This window comes from Rattus norvegicus, chromosome 11 (genome assembly GCF_021556685.1).
Source record: "Rattus norvegicus strain SHRSP/BbbUtx chromosome 11, alternate assembly SHRSP_T2T, whole genome shotgun sequence".
Classification (NCBI taxonomy): domain Eukaryota; kingdom Metazoa; phylum Chordata; class Mammalia; order Rodentia; family Muridae; genus Rattus; species Rattus norvegicus.
In genome coordinates this window covers 74475086-74488416 of record NC_141544.1, presented here as the reverse complement: position 1 = coordinate 74488416, position 13331 = coordinate 74475086, and positions in this window count along the sequence as shown.

The window sequence follows — 13331 nt, the reverse complement described above, 5'->3', positions numbered from 1 at the left end:
GTGGGGCATATATTACCAAGTGAATCCTTAATGTGACCTGAAGGTTCTAGAGTTTTTCACCTAGGTTTTGTTTTTTGTTTTGTTTTTTGTTTGGTTATTTTTTAAGAGCAGCCTGCAATGCACATTGGACAGCATCTTAATCAAATGATTCTCTTCAAATTAGCTAGTTGTATGAGGAAGAATGAAAATCACAGGTGACATTTTTTTAACTGGGCAACTTAATGGACATTTGAATGTTGAGATGAAAGTTTTGAGTTCTCTATGTTTCTCTGTGTTTACAGGCATTTTTGAGCAGGCTACAAGGTTAAGAAATCATGCCAGTCATGAAAATAAGTAATTCAGCAGTGTAAAGGATGGATTCTTAAACTTCCACTTCAATTGTACTCATCAAAATACACTTGGTAGATGGACGTGCGTGCAACTCTCTGAGGAGCTGAGTGTAGCAAGTGCGAGGAGTGGATAAAATTGGCTCTGTAGTTTACCTCTGAACCCTACTGTGGGTTTGTCTCTCACTAAAGCATATAGAGATGTGGCAGGAAAGCAAATACAAAATCAATTCCTAAACCTTGTTTTGCCTACAAAATATATGAACTTTGTCATATTATTAGTTCTACTGAATTACTTTCCTTGAAACACACAGAGTATTAACTGGATACAATATAAATTTTCAAAGTACATACAAAATAAAGCAAGTATTTTTAAATGCTCTATGTTATCTCAGTGGGAACAGAATACTTTATCTACCTATTTTACTAGTCTATATTGAGGAACTGTTAGACCCTGAAAGTTTATCAGTGGAATAAGAGAAAAAGTACATGTATTTTGGGGAACAGACAATTTTAGACAACTAACAAATCATCCTGTATCTATTTCTATATCTAAATTTGTATCTGTATCCATATTACACACACACACACACACACACACACACACACACACACACACACATACACACACAGAGTTTCTATCTATGCATCAGACAAAAAGAAAAGGTTAGGACAAAAGTCAACAGAACAGAGTTTTGCTATATTAGATAAAGTTTTTAAAGTGCAAATGCTATTTCTCCCAGGAAGAGCACCTCTAAAGATAAATCATCTTCCTCGGAATGAACCCTTAGATAAGCTGGTACTCACAGATAGAGGATGGGTATAAAGAAAGCACAAGGGGCTGGAAAGAACCATGTTAGGTTTTTTAAACCATTACAAGAAAGTCACTGCAGTGCTCCCTGAGTGGCGAAACTAGTGGTGCTTAATATTTTCAAAGGATTTCTGGCAAAGGTGGAGAGAAGATTGGCTAGTGTAGGCAGCAAAGTATTATTTGCCACAAGTTGATGGCTTTGACCTAGAAACATGAAAATGATCTATTAATATGTTTTTTACATTGGACATTAGTCCTCCTTCAGATGTGAAGTTGACACAAATCTTTTCCCATTCTGTAGGTTGCTACTTTGTCTGATTGATGATACTCTTTGCCTTTTAGAAGCTTTTTGTTCAGTTTCAGGAGGTCTCATTAGCTAATTTTTGATCTTAGTGCCTAAACTCTCAGTGTTCTGTTCAGGATGTCTCCTGTGTCAATGAATTCAAAGCTGTTTCCCACTTTCCTATATTGTTTAATGTATCTGGTTTTTTATACAGGTATTTGATCCATTTGGACTTGGGTTTTATGCGGGGGTGATATGTATGGACCTGATTACATTTTTCTAAATGCAGACGTCCAGTCTGACCAGAAACATTTGTTGAAGATGCTGTTTTTTTTCCAGTGTGCATTTTTCATTTCACCCCTCCCCTCAAAAAAAATCAGGTGTTGATAGATGTGTAGGATTATGTCTGGGTCTTCAATTCAATTCCATTCATCAACATGTTTGTTTTTATGCTTATAACATGCAGGTTTTATTACTGTAGTATAATGTGAAATCAAAAATTATGAAAACTTTAGCAATCCTTTTATTGTTCAAGACTATTTTACCTATCTTGTTTTTGTTGCTGCTGCTGTTGTTTTCCCATATGAACTTGACAATTGTATTAGAATTTTGATAGGAATTACATCAAATCTGTCAATTGCTTTTGATAGGATGCCATTTTTCTATATTATCCCTACTGATCCATGATTAAGGTGATTTTTACATCTTCTGACCTCTTCAAATTTTTAAGAAACTAGATATCAAAATACCAAAGAATCAAATTAAAATTTTTGTGCATATGTAAACAGACTAATAGATGAGAGTGAGATGGGTAGAGAACACTTACAGAAAATTATGAACATCCTTAGCTATCAGGGAAGTGCAAATCAAAGCTACTTTGAGAGTCTATCTTACACCTGTCAGAATAATTAAGACCAATAATGTGAATGGCAGCTCATATTGGTGAGAGATGGGATATTGAGGTTTGGTCTATTGCTATGTATTGTAATGCCAAATACTGGCACTGATTGCCACAGGGACAAGGAGATCCTCACATACACCATATGATACCATGTAACCATGCTCCTTAATTTAAAATTATTGTTTGAATGAAGATGTCTACAGCCTACTGCTAGGCATAAGAGAGGTAGACAGAAATTCAGATCCAAGTATTGAAGTCTGAGGTTGAAACAAAAGGAGGAGAGAAGAGAGAGGTGAAGAGAGGAGAAGATGCTACCTAGTAGGTAAATTATGAGAACGTGGCCATGAGGGTTGGCCAGTTGGATTAAGAGCAGCCCAGGTAGAACATGGCAACATATAACACAGAGTTATTTATAAGGAAGAAGATAAAATACCTGAGAAGGTTGATATCTTCCCAGACCTAGTGAATTTAAGGCTAATTACAAATGTAAAGGTTTTTGTCTTTTATTCAGGAACTGAAGAATCAATGATAGGGACAAAACCCCCAATTAATTTTTACCACAACAATGGAAAACTTGTACATATGCTTTGGGACTCAGTATGGTTGTTCCTCAGAGAGTTAGGAAATGATCTACCTCAAGATCCAGCTCTTGGACACATATCCAAAGGACATTTCATCCCATCACAAAGACACTGTTCAACAATGTTTACTGCTACTTTATTCATAATAGACAGAACTGGAAATACTTTAGATGCGCATCATCAGCAGAGTGGGTAAAAAAATGAAAGTCATGTATTTCACAATGGAATATTAGCTATTAAAAATAATATCATGAAATTTACAAAAATATCATCCTGAGTGAGGCAATCCATACCGAGAAAGATAAATATGCTATGTATTCACTCAGAGGTAGATATAGCCATTGCATAAGTGATTACCAACCTACAATCCATAGACCCAGAGATGTTAGGTATTGAGGAAGGGACTCAATTGAGAGAAAACACATGGACCTCTCTAGAAAGGAGAATTAGAATGGGTTTTTGTGGGTGGACTGGAGATGAGCTGGGAAAAAAATGGAGGATCAGTTGGGGAAGAGAAGGGGACATAGGGTTGAATCAGGAAATGTGGGAAAAGTTATATGGATCGAGGAGCATTTGAGATATAGCATGGAAACTTAGTGCAGTGGAAAATCCCCCAAAATATATAATGATGATTTCAGTAAGGTCCCCTTGTTTTCCAAGGGGGTCTCATGGAAATCCCCAAAATAACATAGGCTTTTGCTAAGACAATGGCTTACTCTACAAATTGACTGTGGGATTCCATTGCCAAGGACTGCACCCACATAACACATCAAACACAGAGAACCTAATTTGGAGCCTATGTGGAGTTCTAATACTTTTGTTTTAGGAAGTTATTCTGCAGATTTCCAAAAGAAAAAACATAAATACCAACCCAGTTTGAAAACCTTTGACCTATGATATGTCCTTTCCACCAGGTATTCTAGGGCATTAATGGCACAGAATTTGTGGTAGTAGATAACCAATCAATGTCTAATTTGACTTAAGACCTACTTCATGCGATAGAATCCATATTTAACACTGTTAATTTGACCAACAACCAGAGACTGGATAGTCCAGAGATCTAGTATAAAACCAAATATTACTAGACTAAAAGTTAAAGAAAAAACTAACAAAAATATGACTCCTAATGATATGATGCCATACTCATAGATTGGTGCCTCCTTCAGTTATCATCAGAGTGGCTTTCTCTTGTAACTGATGGGAACAAATACAGAGATCCAGACCCACAACTAGACATTACACAGAGATTTCTTGGCTATGGAGCTCTAAATGGAGTGTCCCCAACAAATCCATTCCCTAAGAGCTCAGAGAACCCCCACAGAAGAGGAAGGAGAAACTGAAAGTGAGTAAGGACCAGATAGGATAGACGACACAAGAACAAGACCCTCTGAATCATCTGTGTAAGGTTCATATAAACTCATATAGACTGAAGCAGTAAGAACAAAGCCTACATTGGACAGCACCAGGTCCTCTGATTATATACTGCAGCTTTCACCTTAGTATTTTTAGGGGACCCAGAACATATAAATGAGTAGGTCTCTGATTCTTGTGTCTGCTCTTCAGGCTAATTTCTTTCTGTTGGGTTTCCTTGTCCAGAACTGAGGTGGTGTCTTTGGTTTTTATCTTATAATTTATTTTTACATGTTTGGTTGCTATCTCCTAGAAACCTCTTCTTTCCTAATGATTAACAGAAAAAGGAGTTGATCTTGATGGCGTGGGAGGTGGACAGAAACTTTGAGAAATAGAAAGAGGGGAAATAATAATCAGGAATACCGGATAAGAAAATAATCCATAAACAAAAACCAATGGATTCAAAAGTTCTAAGCCTGTGAACAGTAATAATTAACCTCTTATTCTATAGAAGATTTCTACTAAAATAAGGGAGAAAGCAGAGTGAAAATGTGTCCTTCAGACATCTCAGGGGAATAGAGAGCCAAAAAGGTCTTTTGACAATGAAGGTTGCAGCATGTTACATTGATTTTTCAAGGTGTTCTCCATTGTCATGTATTTAGGGTTCTGCATAACTTTACTATTACATGTTCAACCTCAATGTAAGAAGTCAGCAAGTGCTATAGAGAAGCATTCAGAATAAGTATAACCATAAGATCAGTTTTACAGACTAAGAACAGTTGTTTCTTTCTGTACTTCTTTTGTGCAATTTGGACATATTTTTCATTTAACTTTAAATTGCCCCTTCTTCTAACTAATTCCTATGTATTTATTTATTTATTTCACTGAGAATTTAGCAGAGCTTCCTGTTATAGCATTACTGGAGTTGTTAACGCTGAAAGCAGAGAGATGTGCAATGGGTGTATTGGAAGACCGAGAAATATGAGTGTTTCCCAAATCTTTGCAAGGAAAAGTCACATATCCTGGGGAAATTATGTTATTTTAGATCTTCAGCTCTCACATGGCCCTGGGCCTTTCAGAAGGATAAGAACATAGGAAATGTAGCTAGAGTTCTGAAATCACATCTTCCTTTATAGACGATGTACTGACAAATTCATGCCAGCAGTCCTAAGTCAGAGACTTAGGACTAGACAGAAAGAAGTATATCATCAAATACACTGATAAGATGATTCTTCTTGTGAAATCTAGCTCATCACTGGTGATCCTGAATGCAAATACAAATACATGTAAGCATGTGGGCTTATTCACATGTATATCTGTACACACATACACACACAGGCACACACACAAACACACATACATGCATGCACACACAACGCACATGCACACACACACACACAGAGAGAGAGAGAGAGAGAGAGAGAGAGAGAGAGAAGGAGAGAGAGAGAAGAGAGAGATCACACACACACACACACACACACACACACACACACACACACACACACACACACAATTTATTCTGAGTCTCGGTAGTAGAATAACATACCAATCCATGTTTTTCTCCAATACTGTTTCTTTGGTTCAATAGCATCCTTTGGTAGACTTATCCTCCACATCCTTTGTCCCCTGACTTCTTCACCCTTTGCTTTTTCTCTAATAATCCATATCCTATCTTTCATTGTTTCAAGTTGGAAGGAAAACATATAAGAGTACATGTTTAGAAGTTCCAGGTCTGAGTTTTCCTCTCCGACACATGGAATAAAATAGGTTGGATGAAAGGATAGATAATAAAGAGAGGTACATAATGTACAAGAGAAAAATGAAGACAGACAAAGCTCAGATGGGAAGAAAAGGAAATTTTTGTGTATCAGACTAGGGAGTGTATTGTTAAGTCTTCTTTAAAGTATCAGTATCATCCAGCATGTGATCCTGCTCTCTCTATTAGCTCATTTACCCTCTGTGTTCATAAGCTTTGAATATACATCATTTTTGCCTCTTCTTAGATCCTTTTCTATGGATTTCAGGGGATGAAGAAAAACATGATCCTTCTGCTATGTTGAAATAGTACCACTGAGCTGGGGGCTTCTGTTTGGTAAGAGGATGACGGAGACAGTGGTCCTCTTAGGTCCTTTCTTATAGACAAGATGATAGAAAGTGGTGAACCTGATAGCAAATGAACAAAGCTGGTTCGAAATGATTGTGTTTCTTAACAAACAATCTGAAGGTCGTTTGAACATATTCTAAAATAATCAGTAACCATGGCGTTTGCCTACTTTGAGAATGCTGATGAGCCTTAATTAATCACTCAATAATTGTATGACTTTAGCAAACAGCATGACTTCTTTGGACATAAATTTTCCCACTTATTAAATGAGCCAGGTAAAGCTGAAACTCTCTGTGATTCTGTATGATTAAGAAGATGGAGCACAGGGCTTTCGAAACACCCTAGACCAGTGCTTCCCACTACCCTTATAAGTCAGATCCAATGTATTGCTCTCTCTCTCTCTCTCTCTCTCTCTCTCTCTCTCTCTCTCTCTCTCTCTCTCTCTCTCTCCCTCTCCCTCTCCCTCTCCCTCTCTCCCTCCCTCCCTCCCTCCCTCTCTCTCTCTCTCTCTCTCTCTCTCTCTCTCTCTCTCCCTCTCCCTCTCCCTCTCCCTCTCCCTCTCTCTCTCCTCTCTCTTTCTGTGTGTGTCTGTAAGCTACCTCTGTAGTTGTAAATGAAATCTGGTAATATATAGTCCATAAAGGTTGAGACAGCTTTAGTGTTACTTTACCTAGACTCAATATTCTAGCATGAGGACAATTTCTTTAGATTAAATTATGAATCAAATTCCTAGTAACACAAGACATCATTACAGAACAATCTTTCAAGTATCAGTATAGAAACAAACAATACAAAAGGACATGACCCTTGCATTTGAGAAATATATCTTCTGTAATTAAATTTTGTATTTTGTAAAGGTTTTCCAGATTCACATTATACAACTTGCAACTTTTTAAGGATTATTTCTTATTAAAATTTCCACAAGGAATAAATATCACTGCTATACATTGTCTCTGTATCTCTGCCCCTCCCCCTTGAAGAATAATTGAACGATATTCTACAACACTGTTCTTGCATTTAGAGGTCAGGAAACTTACGGTGAAAGCTCAGTCTCCTTTATGCCCTTAACCTCAAGTTCAATGGCATTCACATTGCATTTTGTTGCCTCCAGTGTGATCGAACACAATCTTGAATTTTTATAGAGTTGGTCGATCCTAGATGAATTTCAAATAATGATATGATAGTGGACTGAATTTGTTTTGAACCAATCAGTTTATTTCCTGGAGAAAACTGGGTGGTTTCAAAACATTTTTCACAAGGCTCCTCTCTGCAGCAGCAGAATCCTAAATCCTTGCTTGGATACATTTACTTACACAATGACTTCAATTTTACAATAGAGTATATGCCAAAGCCCTTCTAGCCATTAGTGATTTCCTATTGAAGAGGCTACAAGTTATTGAATGACATTCTGCAAATCCTTGCCTTGCTTTCTAGCTAGCAGCAGTCAGTCTTGGTGCCAAGACCTCTACAAGGTGTAATGCAAACTTGGGGATATTGTTTCCATGGTAGCATGCCTCTCTAGTGCACTCAAACCAGCAACTTCAGCCACTCGTGTTAACTTAAGCCTGATACCTTTAGATATGCTCAGATGGCTAAGTAGTCTACTTCAAGCCTCAGAGTGATCCTGTCAAATAATCTTTCTTCTCTCTCCAAAACTATCCTTGAATTCCAACTCTACCAGGGCATTTTGATTAGTGGGATGAGATATGTTTTAATAGGCACTCGTTATGCTGACTTACAAATATCTTTTTGACCTTCATTGTGCTACTGTGGTAAATACACACCGGAAGACATGTGAAGCTGGAAGAGATGTGGCATTAGCATAATGTAGGAACGGTCTCTAATGTGTCCTCTTCCAGATGCTGCAGTGAGTTTTCTGAGGGCAAGATTTCCAACACTTGAAGCTGCTGTTTTGAAATGCTAATTTAAGTTAGCTATGTTCAAGTTGTTTACTTCTTTATTCCATGTTTGAGTTCTAACTCTCTTCTGAGGACCTCTGCCCATAGTATCTGTTATTATCTTCTGAAAGTTGGTGCACTGGGTGTCAAAGTTTGGACAACCAAGGACACTAGTGTTCAAAATTTGGGAATGATTTGTAACTGAGAAGACAGAAAAAGGGTAATTAATTTTTGTTCACTGGTTTTAACCAACTACTTTTCTTAGGTCAAGATTTGCCTAAGAAACACCAGGACTGAACACCTTCAATCTGGGAGTGGCTATCCCTGCAGTCACTGTTATCATGAAATAGTATGGCATGTTGTTTGTCTGTAATGGGATTTATTGGGTATGTATTGATTGCTGGAAAGCAGCTCTAACTGTAAAAATCATGTTTCAAACAATTTTATTTTCTTATTTGAAACCTTTCCCAAGGAGTTAGAAAGATGGTTCAGTTGAGAAATCCCTTGCTATATAGGCATTAGGAGCTAGCTTTGAGCCCCACCACTGACATAAGAAATACTGGGCAGGATAGCATACATCTGCAATTCCAACTTGGGAGAGGAGAGGGAGGGGCAGAGACTGGTCGATCATTGCAGACCATTGCTTAGCCAAATGGTGAGCTTCATGACCAGTGGGAGACCTTGTCCCAGAACACAAAGTGAAGAGTGTTTGAAGAAGACACCCAGTGTCAGACATCTAGTGTCTACAAGCGTGTATGTATACGTGCATCAAATACCCATATGAGTACACACATAACCAAGCAAAAGTTGTCTGAAGTTCAACATTCTATTATGCTATAAATACTCTAGTGAGTGAATCAGGAACAACAGTATGCCAAGTCTCTACACTCTTGTTTCATGCCGTGATTACATTTGGCTTACCCTGAGGTTTGTAGCTGAGCTGGACATAAGAAGCAGTTACATAAAAGAGAGGGAGAGCAAGGCATGCTTTGTTTGTTCCCATGTCGTATGGTAGCATCACTTGAGAGAGCCTACTCAAATGATGAACATGAAAGAAATGTGATGTCCATTATACAGAAGGAATGTGTGATTGTCAGTCTATAGAGTGACACAGAAATCTATGGTTCACAACAGAAATGTCACCACAAGCATCCTTTGGGGTGAGGAATAAACCATATAAATTTACTTTCGTGGGTGAGTGATTGATCTATAGTGAAGAAGAAAAAGAAATAGAAGAAAGGACAGTTAGCACTAGGTGATGGTTATCAAGTAGTATCACATTTCAAAGTTGTTATATGTCAGTGTGTCTTGGTATGTCATGTTTGTACATTCATTTTTATTTCTGGGAAAAAATAGTAAATATTTGGGAATGAAAACTTTCAAACAGAAAATGGAGGACTGCTTATGACTGTAATCACCTCTATCTTTTACTCCGCCAAAAGAAACAAAGGAATGATTGAGCCATTTTGTGTTGCATATGTTTAAATTAATAATTGAACTTAAAAAGTAATTACAATAATAATCAACACTATATGCCCATTAATACTAGAGACATCTAAGCATGCAAGCAAGCAAGCAAGCAAGCAAGCAAGCAAGCAAGAACCAGAGAGAGCTGTTAAACAATGAGTAATCTGATGAGATATAAAAATAAATAGGCAGGAGGTAAAAATGGGAAGTCTGCTATGCAAGGATTGGAAACCAAATTAGGATGAGATTTGCCAATCACCAGGTAAAAAGTGGATGCAGAATTTGTATCCAGTTTTCTCATTCTGTCTGAGTCTGGCCAGGTGTGCAAACATTTATCAAGCTCTTGATAGACTGTAGCGCCCATCCATGAGAAATCTCATTTTTGGACATTCAGCAGCCCTTGACCTTGAAAGCAGTTCCGGACTGATAGTCAGTCTAACTTGATAAATGGTGATTTCTTGAAGAGAAATACAATTCTCCCACTTTCCTATGACCCTAAACACATAGAGAAACATGCACACCTACACAAAGCATAAAATTGTATATGTGTATACAAAGGAAGACCCATGAATGTGTGACATTCTCTCAAACAGCCAGTCACACATGACAGTGGGGCACTTGATGCATTCAACATAATTACAGACATCAATGCCTGTGTCAGCCATGCTCAGCAAACTTCCACAGAAATCTTGACTATCTGACAGAAAAAAGTGCACCGGGGAGTCTTTGCCCAAAGAGGGAATACTAATAACTTATTAGAAATAACTCCTGAAGTTGTTGTGGCTGTGCCATATGTAGGACTCAGGTAGCCAGATAACAGTCCACACCAGAGTTCTGATGTGTACTGAGATATTGTCTGTATATTTACACTTTATTCTAAATAAACATTAAACACCATGATGTCTTCTGTCTCTTCTTAATTTGGTGCAAAACGCTAATTGGTTTCTTCTTCCTATCGAATTCAAAGCCCCTTTAATGTCAGGTCTATGTGGTGTGAGACCTGTTTTTACTTCTTGTTACCTGTCTCTATTATTTATTTCCATCTATCTCTCTATTTTAATCTATGCCTCTACTTGCCTATGATGTTGAATCAATGACCACTTGCCCCATATATTACCTATGAATTCCCTTCATTCTGGAAATTACATAATAAAATATTCATGTTCAATGGCACACTATTGTCAAGATTTCAACATTATAATGGTGGCCTAAATTATGCTTTAAAGGTGGGCAAATGTGATTAACTATTTGTTAACAAAACCCCAAATTTAGGAACATGGCTGAGACCCACACATCAACTTATTTTTATTGCTATAGTTATCCTGAGATACCAACACTCTCTATGCTATTTGAGATTATCGATAGCTAGAACTTTGTATTGATTGATTTGTGTTTCAGGGGAGCTCTGCTCCAGTTTCCATTACTGTGCTCACTGGGTTCTGGCTGAGTCTGGTTATGGAGCAGAACTGATATCCCAGGTGCTTATTGGCTACCTTGTATATCCCCCAGGTGACAGTGTTTTTGTAAACAGGAGTGTGTCAGTCCTGTAGTCTATTGTAGCCATGCATTTTAAGGATTTACCATTTAAAACAAGAGAGTAATGAGAGTAAAAACAATGGAGGAATCTAATCCATACTGTGTCAAATACTTTTGGCACATTTACTAAAGCTGGGTTGCACAAGATGCTGTCGGGGCAAACAATGTGACTTAGACAAAGAATGCTATTCTACCCGGGGTCAGGCTCTTAGTCAGATTCCACATAATGAAGGAATGCATGGAGTGAGGTAAATCTAAAAGATCCAGAGGAAAAAAAAATGGTAGAAGTGTAGGGAACCTGGGTTTACTAACAATAGTGGCAAATTTGTATGTAGTGGGAAATATTTTTAAAAAGGAGATTCACCATCTCGCACTAAGATAGACACCAGTCGGCTACATGGCCCCAGCAGGGTGTTCTCATCTCAGTAGACTCTCTGTCTCCACAAGACTTGCTAAATTCTTTTGGCTGGTCACTGCCAGGCTAGCCCCATGCAGAGACTGCCAATCCAATGTCGTGGCTTTCTCGCTATGGACTCTGCTCGCATTCCCAGCCATCTGCCCCCTGTGATTATCGTCACAATCCCAATCACCGAGTAAAATCAAAACTCCAGAGGCTTCTAAGTTATCATTCAGATTTATATCAGTAAATTCCATCCCACAAAATGTCCACACAATAAACATAGAGCCAATTGATATTGGTATAAACTGCTCACCTAGATAATACAAATTGTCCTATAATTATCCATCCCTTATATGAGATCCATAGCTACTTGTGGCTATTTAAAGCCACATGGATCTGGGTTGTCTTTCTCTTCTTCTATCTTCCGTCCTTCTCCCCTCTCCTCACTCTTTGTCCAGTCTCTAAAATTCTCAGTCTGCCTTTCTTTTACCCTGCCCAATCACAGGCCTTGCCTGATCTTGTGCCTGCCCTCACTTGCCTATAGATATCAACCCACTTTTCCTGCTTTTTTCCAATTAAAAGGCTCTTTTAGCTCAAGTACAAAAAGAGCATAACTATTACCACTCCATAATTTATAAAGTATAAGATATACCTATCTTATCATTTGGTCAATTAAATAGATCACTGTTTTATCTGTCCTAACTTAAGGTTTAGAATTTTATATCTATTATGTCCTGGTTTAGTTTGTATACTATCTGAAAACTATCTTCTGAAATGAGTTTTCTCAATGCTAAAGAGCCTGGATCAGCTATGAGACTATAACTAGTCCTCCACCCTGTCAGAAATCTGAGAACGACCAATATTATCTGAAAATATAGGACGTCTAACATGGATTCTAGAACTGATACAAGCTGTAGAGACAGCTGCCTGTCTATAAGCCCAGGTAAGCAACACTTTGGAGCATCAGTCTTCAGCCTTCTGGCCCAGGATCATCTGACAGAAATCATGAAAGAGGAGTTATTAAGGACCAGCTTATTCTGTCTTGGCAGAACTAAATTGTCTTTATCTTGTACCTTGTGTCCTTTCATAAACAGTATAGGTCTGTAGAAGAAATAGGCAATTTCTGCCCAGTGGCTACCTTGCCACAATGTGTAACCTCACCTGGAGGGAGACGCTCAGTTTCTTTTCTGAATCCATAAAAGGGAAGCTGTTACGAGCACATATGTCTCAACAAGTGATAAATAACATTTAATGTCACAATCTGTGGATTTCTGACATTCTTGAAAACCAGCTATCAATGTAATCTAGACTGTTGTCCATTAACTATTCTTAGCTATTTCTAATAAAAATTAACTTGAAAACACCCCCAATAGTAAACTCAGAGCCATGAATTTGCTATCTGGCCCTTAACTCATATGTTTAATCATTTATATTTATATGGCTTACAAGATTAGGAGGCTAGCTGTCGCACCCAGCAACTGGGTTAACTGGATTCGTGGCACCTCAACTGAGTACGGGGCATGTGGAATTTGGATGTGTGGGGCTGGTGTGGTAGCGACCCACCATGGGAACTTAGCAAGTCGGGTGGAGACATTTCAAGAGTCTGCCGTGTCTGCCTGACTGAGATGAGAACACCCTGCTGGTGCCAGGAGACCCATCGGTGTGCAACATAGT